A 13,702-nucleotide genomic window follows, 5' to 3' on the forward strand; every position below is an offset into this window, starting at 1 on the left:
CCCGGGGGCGGGAGGCCCGGCGGGCGGGGCTCCAGGGCCGCCTGCGGGTGGGGGCTGGAAACTGAGGCCTGCGCGCCCGCCGCGCTCCATTTTACAGTTTGCGGTCCGGGTATCCAATCCCAGCCCAGACCCCCGAGGGCTGCCCCCGGGGCGCCGCGGACGCCACCTGGAAGCCTGCAGCCCCAGATAGCCGGCATTTGTTCGGTCACGTGGCTCGCGTTCTGGTGCGGGGACCCTTTCCAAGGGGCGCACGTCCTTTGCACTTGCAGGAAGAGCCTGCTTGGAAACCGCAATAGAGGTACCGTTGCGCAAAAAAAAAAAAAAAAAAAAAAAATGTTGTCTTGCTGCCAACCTACCTGAAGGCTACAGGAAAAGGAACCGGCGTGAGCCAGGTGCAGCAGCCGTGTAAAACACGCCCACGTGCGGATTCATCCTCGGCGGTTTAAATCCCACGCCTGCTCTGTCTGCCTGGCGAGCGTGCCTGCCGGCTTACCCCACCGCCTGGCCCGTGTGTGACTCGTGAGAATGGCCCCCAGGCCCCCCCCCCCCCCCCGCACCCCGAAGGTCTCTGCGGGGATCCACTCTGTCCTTCCCCGGATTAGACTCCTGAGAAGCGGGGGCCAGGAGATGCAGAATAGGGACCAGGACAAAGTAACATCTTGAAGTCAAAGCTAGATCAACCAGAATCAGACATCACCCCCTAAAGCACACAAAGCACTCACTTGCCCAGCAAGCAGGCACAAATCGAATCCAGCAACTTTCCTTATAGAGCGTTGATGAGTCCCTGAAATTGTTTTCATAAAAGAGAATAACAATAATTTATTTGCGTAACACATTCTCTTCATGACACGACCAGTGCGTTTTTACCGCAATATTTCTAGCTAAACCCCTTCTCATAATTCAGTAATAAATGACTTCCCTGAGAAATTTCACCACTGAAGCCATCAAGATTATTAATGCATCCTTATGGGCCCCTTCTCTGGGTCTGCTCAACACTTAGAGACAGTATTTAGTGAACATCGTGAGATAAGAAACACTAGCGTTTTTCTAGCTCCACGCAGCGACACATCAGCCTTCTGCCACAGGCCCCACGGGACTTGAATGCTGTCGGGTGTAGTTAGTTAAGTGTTAAAAGAAAGACCGGGGACTCAGAAACTCCAGGCGGCGGTAAAATATGAGTCGGTGCCTTTGAGAAATGAGGCCGTGCCCGCGTTCCGGGCGCCGGTGTTTAATGGGGAGCCGGGTGCATATGAGCTGGTCCAAGCGTGAAGGGCAGTCGGACACTCCCGCGCAACGCCAACTTTGTTCCTCAGTTATCAAGATAAGAAACCTGTCACTTCTCTCATTCACTCTGTCAGCCTTGAGACACTCGGAGCAGACTTACCTCCTCGTCGCACACCCCATATATCAGGAAGATGGAGAGACCCTGTAGAAGAAGACGCAGGGGGAGAGCTGTTAGCGCTAATCATTTCCGCAGCAGAAACACCTGAAATAAACTTTCCTGGGAACAGACAAAAGAAGACACACTTCATCAAGGTCAATTTGCTTTCCTATTTTTCAGCATTAGCAGCTGTACCTTGAGCATCTGTGAGATAACGGCATCAGTGACAGCGCCCGGGCTGTGCCGCTGCAGAAAGAGAAACCGAAACGCCACGCGGGGCACACAGCATGTGCACGAAGAAAACCATCAGGATCCCGGTCTCGGGGAGATAAGCTGGGCACGGAAAAAAATTAAACTCAGAAAATGGGAGCAGAGCGACCACAGAAATAGCTGTAACGTTTGAGACTACAGCAGTTGGAATACATTGGTGATGGTCTCCAACGGGCAGGCGTTTTCTTAGGAGTAAAAGTATAAACGAGCTACAAGGATAAACCTAGGGTAACAAGTGGGAATAGTTTTAACGTGCCAGCTCAGGCCGATACAAAATTTCACGTGACCAGCTGTTGTAGAACTGCGTACCTTTTCCCTGAATCTTATATATAATAAAAGTTCTCCAAATCTGCTAGTTATTAGTTCTTAGCTTTGGAGAGTAATTAATTGTAAAATGTAAATGAAATCTCACTGTTACATCTAAAATCTTATTTTTTTTAGTAAGTAAAACTGATGCATTTGAAACTTATTAGAGACAATAGGGAACAAGAAATTTTCTGTGCGGTTTTGCCTTATAGAGGAAATGAAAATCCACGTTGCGCTGTTCTTGCTAGGTACTGACAAACCGAATATTAAACAGGGGTCTGGACTAAAATCTGAAAATGGTTCAAACAGGTTAAGTCATATGACACTTTCAGAAGGAACATATTGCAGGAGCATTTTAACATGTTTCACTTCTGAATTCTTACATCTCACAGAGGATGGAGACAATCCCGGAATAGGAAATGGCATAAAACAAAAACAAGTTTTGCTCTTGTTAGTTTCTTTTAATAGACTTCATTTTTCAAGAACAATCTCAGGTTTACAGAAAAATTGAGAAGGTAGGGCCGGGAGTTCGAGCATTTCCCACACCCGGTTTCCCTTGTTATCAATGTTTCACGTTAACACAGCACAGCGCATAGTTTTTACAATTACTCTCGTTAGCTTTCAGTACAATCTGCATAGTTTCTTTTTTCATTAAATTTACTGAGTATCTGTATATTTCAGAAAGTCAAGCGATTGTACTTCACACGTGTATTTGTGTTGATACGAAAGATCAATAAAGAGTTTTCGGATGATAAGACATTTTCGCTGGGGTCATAACCATTTGAAAAGCGTTAGTGCGGCGAGAGCCCCGTGGCCGTGGACGCAAGCCGGCCGTGGACGCAAGCCGCCCGAGGCTCCACACCGACACCCCCTCCACCCAGCACACAGCCTCCAGGTCTACAAGGTCAGGGGATTCCAGCCGCGTAGACGGGCCTCACTTTGGAGGCTGCTTGTTTGCCCCTCTTCTAGACAATTCAAGAAAAACATATTTCTGCTTTGATTTATGAAAAAAGATGACAGTCCTCCTTCCCGCCATAACGCTTGGCCTTGATTTTGTATCGTCTTCTACAGACACCGAATCAAGAGAGGTCACCCCGGTTTTAACCCCGTTTAGGACATGGGGGGGCTCTGTTGTGTGCTGCAGGTGAGTTGCTGCTGTACAAGGCGATTTGCTGTACACTGAACCTTGGGCACTGTGGCCTCTGTGTGCTGAGAAGCTCAGCTGTTTGCGTGAACCGTGCGTGACGCTTGGAAAATCAGAGGGCCTTTCTGTCAGGTGCATGATCACGCCCATAACTCATCCGCTCTGTAGATTCAGTTTCCTCCAGGAGAAAGGAGCGTTTTGAACAAGTCACATTTCCCCAGGGTCTCGGTAAAGGGAGGAAGGATGTGGGCCGTGTCCCCATATTTTTATTCTGCATTCCACGCTGCCTGTTCCACATTTTACACTTGAGCACGCAGCCCCTTCCCGTGATGGAAAAATGATCACCCAGAGAAATCTCCCTTTTGAAAGAAGGGCTGAGACTGGAAAAGGGTTTTAAATAAAGGCAGCTTTAATCTGAAAAGTTTTTTCCCCCCTTTCTTCTTTTTCTTCAACAGACACGCCCTTGAGCACATAATTGACAGGCCCCAGAGGGTCCGCATCTGAGGGCCCTGGAAAGGTCTGCGACTGGAGACCACCCCAGGAACCTCAGCCCTCCGTTCTCCCCCACCCACATCCACCTGATGCCCCCACAAGCAGGTGAAAGATAAACCGTGAACAATAATACGTAAAATCACTGTATGCTTCACCCATAGCGACTTTTGTCCCCAGATTTTTCAGGCTGTCGTGATCGTGTGGATTTAACCCTCCTGAACTTTAGACACCCCTCGCTGCTGGGTGAACACCCATGTTTTCTGTTTCCCAAAGGGAAGAAGAACCAAAACAACGGACGTGGGCGTGCTAGCTCGTCGCAACCGTGAGCCCCTCGGCGACCGCTGCAGAGGGGCCACCCCTGGGAGCAGCGGAATCAGCCAACTGCCACATTGCAACTGGCGCTGAGCTTTCTGGAACCCTGCACCCGGCATTCTCTCCCACCACCGAGGGACCGCAGGGAGTGCGCCCCACTTCCCACAGGCGCGGTCCCTCGGGGCGCCGGCCGTTCCTGCCGGGCCGCCCACAGGTCTGTCCGCAGCTCAGAGGGCGTGTCCTAGAGGGTCCCGATTCTCGGCGTTTCAGCTGCGGCGAGGACACCAGCCCCTGGGCAGGAGGCCTCCCAGTGCAGCGGGGTTGCTGTGGCATGCGTGCCGCCTGGGCCGCCGCCGGGACCAGGGAGAGGACGCGGGGCTGTCCTGCCTGATGCTGCCCAGGAGTCAAGAGTAGCAACGGAAGAGCTCTGGCTGGGCAGCTCAGTGGGCGGCGGTGCCTCCCCACCAGGCACAGGTTCGATCCCCAGTCGGGGCACACACCGGAAGCCACCCACCCATGAAGGCATCAACAAGGGGGACAACGAGTCGATGTTTCTCTGTCCCTTCCTCGCTCTCTAAAATCGATAGAGAACAATGTTTTTAAAAAGCCATCCTTCGTAATACCCCAGGTTGTTATTTTTTTTTAATAGAAACTTAAGGGAACAAGGAGGGAAAACCGTGCTCCTGCATTTCTCTCTCCTCTTTCTGTGAAACACTGGAAACCGAGGCGGCTCTGGGAGGCCCTGGCTGCGACGGAGGCCGGTGAGCGAGGCCACCCCCACTTCCAGAGGCTGACATCGAGGCGGCGGCTGTTCTTACGTCGATCGCCCTGTTCTTCTCGTAACGCACGACGTGGCAGCCACAAAGTCAGCCTCCTTTTAAGTGGTAATATGTCCTTCCCCGTGAAACAAAGAACAGGAAAGTGCCGCACACCCACCGCATGGGCCTCCTCGAGGATCAGAATTACATTAACAATGCTGCAATCTGCATCGCTCCCGGAGCCGGCGCACCTGCATTTACATAACCCTGCAGAGCAAGGAGGCGGTGGCGGGCGGCGGGGACGGGGCTGGCTTTCGGTTTTGCACTCGCTCGCTGCCAGGAGTTAGCGTTCTGACTCCTAACAAGTGCTCTTTCAAACACGCGCAGCCTTAGACAGAACCCCGTAACTTGTAAGTTTTTAAATGTATTGATTAGGAGAGAGAAGAAGGAAGGGAGAGAGGGATTTGTTCCACTTATTGAGGCATTCGTTGGTGGAGTCTTGTGTGTGCCCTGACCAGGGATCGAACTCCCAACCTTGGTGCGTTGGGACGCTGCTCTAACCAACTGAGCTACGCAGCCAGGGCCCGGGGCGACGTTTAAAGGGGAGGCTCATTGAAAGCGTTGCCGTGCGATGAGCTCGCAGGGCCAGGGGCTCCGTCTGCAGGAATCCCGGTTCTCCTCCAACTGGGGAGGCCTCCCAGGGGCAGGAGGGCCGGGGCTCCGCCCCAGGATGCTCGGATGCCGCGTGCCAGGCTCTGACTTCCGTGCTGCTCCCGGCAAACCCGCCTTCACGGGTGCACACTTGCTAGTTGCTTGGAAACACACCTTTTCCCATCCGGAGGCTGCTAGGTAACGGCCTTGTCAAATGGCCTCCTCGTTACCATCGTTTCCTGAACTTCTCTGACTGAATGCCGGGGTGCTGTGTGCGGTTTCTTTTTAAGGTTTCACTTATGTATTTATTTTTAGAGAGAGGAGAAGGGAGGGAGAAAGAGGGAGAAAATGTCAATGTGTGGCTGCCTCTCGCATACCCCCACTGGGGACTGTCCCACAACCCAGGCATGTGCCCCAACTGGGAATTGAACTGGCGACCCTGTGGTTTGCAGGCCGGCACTCAAGTCCACTGGGCCCCACCAGCCGGGGCCATTTGTTTATTTTTAAATCATGCTCCCACTGACCTTCTCTGAACAGTTCCTGTCTGGGGGACTAAGTCAAGAGCATCAGGTTGCAGGGGCTGCCTACCTGAGCTGCTGGCACAGCACGGGGCCGCACAGCATGGGGCCCCACAGCGAGGGTCCGGGAGCCACCCCCAGGCCCTCAGCCACAGGAGGGGCTGAAAAGTGGGGGCTCTCCATTGCTCAGGTGGCTCAGAGGAGGAGGGGGAGCTCCGAGTGCGAGCCGGAGAGATGTCTGGGCGGCGTTGGGAGAGAAAAGCGAAGGAGAAACGCATGCGGGCCCTGTGTTCTCACAGTTGTGCAACGAGCCCCAGAAGGCCCTCCTGTCCCTCCCCAGGTACGGACGGTCAGACGGGGGTGGGAGGAGGCCTGGGCAGATGCGCACCTGAGCGCCCACTGGCCTCTGAGCCAGGAGGCTGGGGGGGGGGGCAGGGCAGACTGGGGGGCGGCGGGGGCAGCAGCAACCTAGAACAGCGTTCACGACGTCATCCCACCAGGAGGTGGGAGATGTGCTGTTCCAGGGAGCGTGTTGCCATAGAGACGGGAAGCCGCACCTGCCCAGGGCTGGGTCCGGAGAGTCACATGGACCCGGGAAGCCTGGGTTGGATTGGGGGACCTGCTTGTCCGGGCTGTTCTGCATCCCCGTTATGTTAATATAAAGACCACAGTAAATCTGAACGAGAAAAGATGTCAGTGGGTTTATTTAAAGTGAACTCGGTGTTCAAATGCCTTTATATCTTAAAAGCAAATGTCTGTGCATCCTGGTGAACAAACCGAAAGAAACGTAGCGGTTTATGCAGCCGAACAGGCAGTTCTGCCAGGGAAAGGGGGCGGGTTGCGGGCGGGGAGCTGCGGTCTCCGAGCGACCCCCTCTTCTGCGTCAGGCCTGTGATTCGGTGGTTTTCTGAAAATCCAATTCTGGAAGGAAGAGGGACCAGGGAGACCCCTGGGAAGGGACGGTGCCCAGAGGGGCTTGGAGAAAGCCCCGCCTCGGGAGGCCACCCAGCCGCCCGGGGACCTGCCCGCCCAGAGCTCAGACCCGGGAGCTGGTGGTGAGCTTCGAGTGGACGGAGGGGCTGACGACCCCGAGGGGTGGCAGGGCTGGCCCCCGAAGGCCCCGCCTGTCCGGTCCGGGAGCTCGGCTGGTCTTGTCCGGGGAAGGGGCCCGTGGGAGACTTGTCATCAACAGCGGGACGTCGAGACCTTTCTCGGCACCGGGGCGGGGAGGGACTCGGGGGGCAGAGGCGGCCAGCAGAAGCAGGGCAGCCGGGCGGGCGGGAGGTCCTCCCCAGGGCGGGAGCCCCGGCGGAGAAGTGGCTGGCGGGCAGGGTTCCGGGGCGTGCAGGGGCGCAGCCTCCCGGCTGCGGGTGCTGAGTGGCCACGGCCGGGAAGCGCGAGCTCCAGGTGACCCTTAGATTTCTGGCCCCGGGGAGGGGCGCCACGTCCCGAGACACAGGATGAAACGGAAGAAAGGTGTGTTTGTTGCGGGAGAATAGCACAGGTAGTGCTTTGTGTACGTCGAACAGGAGTGTGTCCAGGGAGCCCCCGGACACAGAAATGTGGGCCGTGGGAAGGCCCTCAGCGACAGACAGGATCTGTCTGGGAGTGGCCAGGACACAGGTGACCCAGGGGAGGTGACCCCGGAGGGAGCACGCAGAGCAAACAAGGGCAGCGGTGGCCTTGGACGGAGCAGCAGGAAATGGCACCTCTGCCCGAGACAGGAGCAGAGAGAGAAGGACCCGGGGAAGAGACGTCAGGGAGGTTAACAGAGGGCGTTTCCATGGAAACCAGAGGAAGAGGCTCAGGGAGGAACAAATGATCAGCAACCAGCACAGACTCTAAAAGCAGGCGGCCAGGCTCCCAGGCCCGGCCGCCCCACACGAGCGGTGGGAGCCGCCCAGCTCTCCGGGCTTCCCGCCCGCCCGCCCGCCCGTGGACAGCGCGCACACCGTGAGGGCGCCTGCCTCGCCCACTGCTCCGGGCGGGCGTAGCATGAGTTCTGTTCGGAAGGCGCTCGCTCGGCACGGTGCCCGGCAGGCCGTCGTTGCTGGGTGACTCCCCTCTGTCGTCACCCTGAGGCCCGACCCGCAAGGACCTGGGAGTGCCGTGGGTTTGGGGGTGACTAGCTCCTTCCGTGTACCCCCGAGCCGCCCCCACACGCTGACACAGTTGTGGACAGAGCATTTCCCCGGGTGTTCCCCGAGGGTGTGGGTGCCATCCTCACGCCCACGTTCCAGACGAGACCAAGGAGGGGCACAGGCAAGTTCTGCAGGATGCGGGGCCCCAGGGTGCCCGAATCGGGGTCCACCCGAGCTGGACCGGCTCTGGAGGGCGCCCCCGCAAAGCCCTCCCTACGGCGGGCTGAGCTGGGACGGGAGCTAGCTAACAGAGAGGAAGATGGAGGGCGACCCCGAGGAGAACCGGACGGACAACATCCAAGCCAGGGACTTGTGCGGATTCGCCTTCTTCGGGCGGCAGGGCGAGGGATGCTGAGGACAGGACGGAGAGCACGTTCTTGGGGCAAGCCTTCCCCCAGCATGTTCCCGCCCCCAGCATGTTCCCACCGCGCCTTTGCGAGGAGCCAGGCACAGTCCCTTCGGGATTAAGGTCTCTCGAGAACGCCTGAGGGGTAGATGTTTCCTGTCCTCGTGACTTAAATATCAGACCCGCACGGGGCAGAGTCTTGTTCTATCACAAAAGTCCCAGACAATGCCGTGTACCCTCCATCGAATGCGAGACTGCCAGAGGCTGCCCATGAGAGATCAGGAACACTTGATAAATGCAAAAACAAAAAAAGAAAAAATCTGAAGAGCCTGCCCTTTCTAGAGCTGGTTCTGAGCCAGCAGGTCCCAGGAACCTGCACTGTGACCCACAGCTGCCCCCCCCCCGCACCCGCCTGGCGCTGATAAAGTTCAGGCACTGACCCCAGCCCCTGCAGACCCGTCCTGTGACCGCAGGCGGCAAATTGCACAACCGTGGGCCTCTGCTTCCTCACTGCACACAGAGATAATAATAGCACCCACCTCGGGGCAAATGAGCTAAATTTTTAGCACAGCACCTGGCTCAAAGCAAGTGTTCTGCACGTATTTGTCATGTAAAACAAACAAATCACTGTCCTGAGGGACAGCCGGCAAACAGGAGTCTGTAAATTTAGGGAGGCTGGAGTTCGCCTTCCTGGGAAGTGAAATGCATTCCAGCTTGCATCGATTTTCAGGGGGTAGCCAGAAGGCCGTGGGGAGCCAATCAGTGAGGAGGAATTTCAGGACAGAATTCAGAGTTCCAGCAACACGTTGTCCCCTGTAGCTTCCTTCCGGCTGAGACGGTCGGCCAGCCAGACAGCACCCTGCAGCGGCCACCGTGTCACAGGCCTGCGCTGTAGAGCTGCGACCTCTGGTTTGCAGACACGACCGGGACCCCTCCCGTCTCCCGTGCGGATGACGCACCAGCCCAAGCCACACACACAGGGGAGGAGCCGTGCCGGCGGGGTCCTGGGGTCGGCTCCGCGGTGACGAAATAGCTGAGCAATTAGGTCTCGGGACGGCAAGGAGAGGGATGAACAAAGGGTCCCCTGTCTGCCTCTCGCTCACGGTCTCGGACCGCTGTTCTCTGCCGGGAAGAGTGGCAGCCAGCAGCCCCCTCCTCCACGCCCCCGTTCTCACGGCCCCTGTCAGCGAGGGGTGGGGGGACCGGTTTTCTCTCTCCACTCTCGAGACGGGATTCAGGCCCCCGGTGCGTCCCAGGGCCTTCCGTGGGCAGTCTCGGTGGACACAGGAGTGGGCCGTTGTGAGCGGCTGGGACTGGCGGGCCAGTGGACCCTTTGGCCAGCCCTGTGGTCAGAGCAGCAGATCATGAAAGAAGGTGACCACCCTGCCAGAGCAGGCACAGGGACAGCAGGAGTTAGGGGCTGGGGGGGGGGGGGCGTTGGCTCTCCCACTGAGTGTTGGCTGCAGACTCCGTGTCCGCCCTCGGGACTCAGAGCCCCGGGGAGCCACGTGGGCAAGTTCAAGGGCCAGAAAGGAGGAGAGGCTTGTGGAGGTGGACTCCGGTGTTAAACAAACAACACCCCCACAGAGTTGAGTGCAACAGGCTCCCTGGAGACCTGGGACTCTGCCTTGAAAGAGGAGGGACATCGGAGTGACCGTGACCGGCGGCCTGAGGGACGGGAGCAGAGGCCCGGGAAAGCCCCGAGTGGCGGGGCAGGTGCGCGGTGACGGCTCGCTGGCGTGACCCAGGGTCAGGCGGTCGTCTCGTCTGTCAGAAACTTGTCAGGAAAAGTTTTTAATCCTGAAGGAAACTGCTTCAGACACGTCCGTGAAGAAACGCAGGCTGCGGAACGTGTGCTCTCAGTGACGTGGAAAAAAGTGCGTTTAGGTGTGAAACAGGAAATGCGCCCAAGTATCGTGATTCCCTTCAAGCGGCAGGATTATGCACTATCTTCGTCTTTCTTATAATACTGCCTATTTTTCACGTTTTTCTATTTCTTTGATTATGAGAAAACATTTTCTGAAAATAGACCTTGAAAGATTTTGAGCAGCGTGGAACAAAAAGTTTCCCAAACTGTTAAAGAAAGGACCAAAAGCTACAACGAAGTCGTGTCATAATATAACCACTACGTTAAAATACACACAGAAAAAAATGGACCAACATACACCGAGAATGTTTAAGTGTGCGGTAACATCTGAGAAAGCGTCTCTTGCTGAAGTTTTTCGTCTTTCCCTCCTGTTTCTCCAGTGGGTTTGTGAACTCTCCCTCCGAACAACAGCAGAAGGGCCCCCTCAGATGGAAATAAGATGGTTTTAGTTGTGTTTCTCAAAAAGGAGGAGGGGGAGGAGGAGGAAGGAAGGAAGGAAGGAGGAGGAGGAGGAGGGCCCTTCCACAGAGCAGCCTGCCGGTGCACGAGGCCCGGAGCAGCGCCTGCCGCTGTCTCGGGAGCCTTATCACTCAGAAGCCGCCCAGACTTCCACATTCCCTTCGAGGACGGCACCGCACCTTTCTCGGAAAGCGGTTTTGAAAGACCACTTCCCCATTTTAGCAGAAAAGAGCAACCTGCCAGCTCCCCGGCGCTTCCCGGAAGATCGGGGTGACCGCACGGTCCCACACGTGCCCCGTGGCGTCTGGGCGGCTGGCGCGGGGCAGACTAGGGCCTGGGGGCACGGGGGGCGTCGGGCTGCTCCACCGTCCGGGGGGGCACCCCGGGGTGTCCGTGGTGGGTTCGGAGACTGCAGTGGAGGCCGCAGCAGCCTCTCTGGGGGGCTTTGGGGACACCGTTCCGGGCCAACGAGTCCCCCGAGCCACGGCCGAGGCCGGCCGGCAAACTCTAAAACCAGCGGAGGCAGGAAGACGCTGGTGCGTGGCGCCGAGGCGTCTGTCCGTGTGTCTGTCCCACCGGAGCCGACCAGGGTTCTCAGGACGCGGAGCGTCTGGGCTTCTCAGCTGCGTCAGAGGCCCAGGCGCAAAGTGGACCCACCCACGTGCCTCGCTGGCTGACCTCGGCCACGACCGGGACCCCAGGCTGCCGGGCTGGGGCCCCCTGCGGGGGCAGGGCTGCTTCCGGGGCCTGGCCGGTCAACCTTGACACCAACCGGGCTACGTGTTGCTGTGGTATATACACACGCCCCCCCCCCCCCCCAAAAAATCCCTTTTTGGAACAAAGAGTAAGTTTTTCACGTCAACAGCGAGATGGCCCAGCGCCGAGGTGTTTGGAAATCCCCCCGAAGTCACATCCCAGGCCCTGCGCTTGCAGGAGCCCCGGGCAAGTTCCCCTTTCCCGGCCTCGACCTTGGACGCCTTCCTGGGTGAGCACTCGCGTTGGAGCTCGGTATCTGTGTGCTGTGTTCCCGGGGCACGGACTCCCTTTGTCCTCAGCGCATCCCAGTGTCAGGACGGAGAAAGGAAGCGACTCGTCCAGGGTCAGCACTGGAGGCAGCTGAGTGCAGGCAGGGTCTGGGCTCCGGCCGCCGGGGTTGGTGGGGCGGGGGGCCCGCTGCAGGCCCCCTCCCCACCGCGCAGGCCAGTGGCTGGTTCACGTGGGCCCCTCTGCATCTTCCGCTCCGCCCACTTCGTGGGGTATCGCCCACACTCATCGGAGGACCTCTTTCTTCTGGAGGAGGACCTGTGAGTGCTCACCCCCGAGGGGGACCTCAGGCCCTCACTGACCATCTCTCAGAGGCGGGGCCTGCCAATCCGAGCTTTCTGCCAAACAGCTTGCATTTTCCACTCAGCCAGTCAGCGAACTTGAACCCCTCAGAGAAGACGCAGCAGCTTTGGGGCACAGCGGCCCGCTCCAGCTGGCCCCCTGTTTCGTCCCCCCCACCCCCCAAGTGGTTGAAGATGAGGGGGCCCCTCCACCACTCGGCCAGGCTCCCCATTCTCGACCCCACAAAGAGTCTCAGAATTGCCCCCCCCACCCCCCAGTCCCGAGCTGTTAGTCACTGCCTTTAGGACCACCGCCTGTAGCATGGTCCCAGACGCTCAGGCCAGAGGCGGAGAACCGTCACTCCTGATGGGTGTGAAGTCAGGCTCCTCGTGGGGGCCTCGCTCTCCGAGTCTGTGGATGAACGGCTGTCACTCTGGGAAGGGAGAGCCCCGAGCCGGCCCCTCTGCCTGCGGTCGGGGTGGCCTCTCTCCCTGGGGGCTGAGTCCAGAAGCAGCTGACCCCTCCCTTCAGCGGCCGGGACCCAGGTCCCCAGCAAGCCTACCGTCGCAAGGCCAGCTTCCGCTTGCCCTCAGGTCTCAGCCTCAGGGTCACCTGGGCGTCGGAGGGGCCTCTCCTGACCGACCTCCCAAGGACACGCCCCACGTCCCGGCCACAGCCCTCCAGCCCCGAGTTCGGGGAGACCCCTGCTCTCCCCCTTGTCAGCTCCTCCCGCACCCATAGGATAGAAGGTCTGATGGCCGGTGATGTTTGCCCATCTCCCCTTAGCCCCGGGAGGAAGCCCCGGTCAGCTGGCCCCCGCTCGAGTCTCCGGGTCTAGGACGGAGCAGGCACATGGGAATCTCGGTTACAGGAGGGAGAGCCTCGCAGGACGGGGGCGCCAGGCCAGGTGCGAGGAGAGTAGGTAGTCATGTGTCCCAGCAGCGAACTGGCAGTGACGCCAAGGGCATCGGTGTTCCTGTCGGAGCCCGGACATGGGCGGGTCACAAAGGGCCCCAGTGGCCAGGGTGGGCTCGCCCCCCCACGAGGAGCCGTAGCCCTAGGGTTAGTTAGAGTCGGGGCCCTGAGCCGGACAGTCCCCCAATCTCTGGTGTCAAATCCTTCCTGGCCACTCCCTCCAGGATAAAGGCTTTGGTCTTCGATGGGGACAAAGTGACAGGTCGGCAGCACCACTGGGACCTGTCCCTGTCCCTGCAGATTGGGATGGTGCCGACAGTTAGACATGGTAGAGCCGGAAAAGGACCTCCGTGCCACCTCCCCACCGTGCCCGTGCCTGCCCGGCCTGCCCATTTCACAGATGAGAAAACCGCTCCCACACTCTCGGAAGCAGCATCGCCGTGGCTTCGACTCGCATCTCCCTGCTGACTGGTGGCAGGGTGGGGGGGGGGGGGCATTGGCTCTCCCTTGACCAGCTCATGGCCGCTTCTGTGTTTTCTCTGGAGAGATGTCCGTTCTGACCCTGTGCCCGTTATTTCAGCCGGCCCGTGCATCTTTCTCGTTGCTGCGCCGTGAGCCGTCTCTGTGCGCTCTAGGAAGGAGTTCTCCTGTCTGCAAGTGCTTCCTTCCATCCCGGGGGCTGCCGCGTCCCTCTCTGCCGTGTTCTCTGAAGCACAGGAGGCTCCGTGCTGACGAAGTCCGTGTGTGTGTCGTGGCCGTGCTCTCGCTGTGCTGGCGAAGAAGCCACTGTCAGGTCCAAGCTCACAAAGGTTTACG

This window comes from Phyllostomus discolor, chromosome 15 (genome assembly GCF_004126475.2).
Source record: "Phyllostomus discolor isolate MPI-MPIP mPhyDis1 chromosome 15, mPhyDis1.pri.v3, whole genome shotgun sequence".
Classification (NCBI taxonomy): domain Eukaryota; kingdom Metazoa; phylum Chordata; class Mammalia; order Chiroptera; family Phyllostomidae; genus Phyllostomus; species Phyllostomus discolor.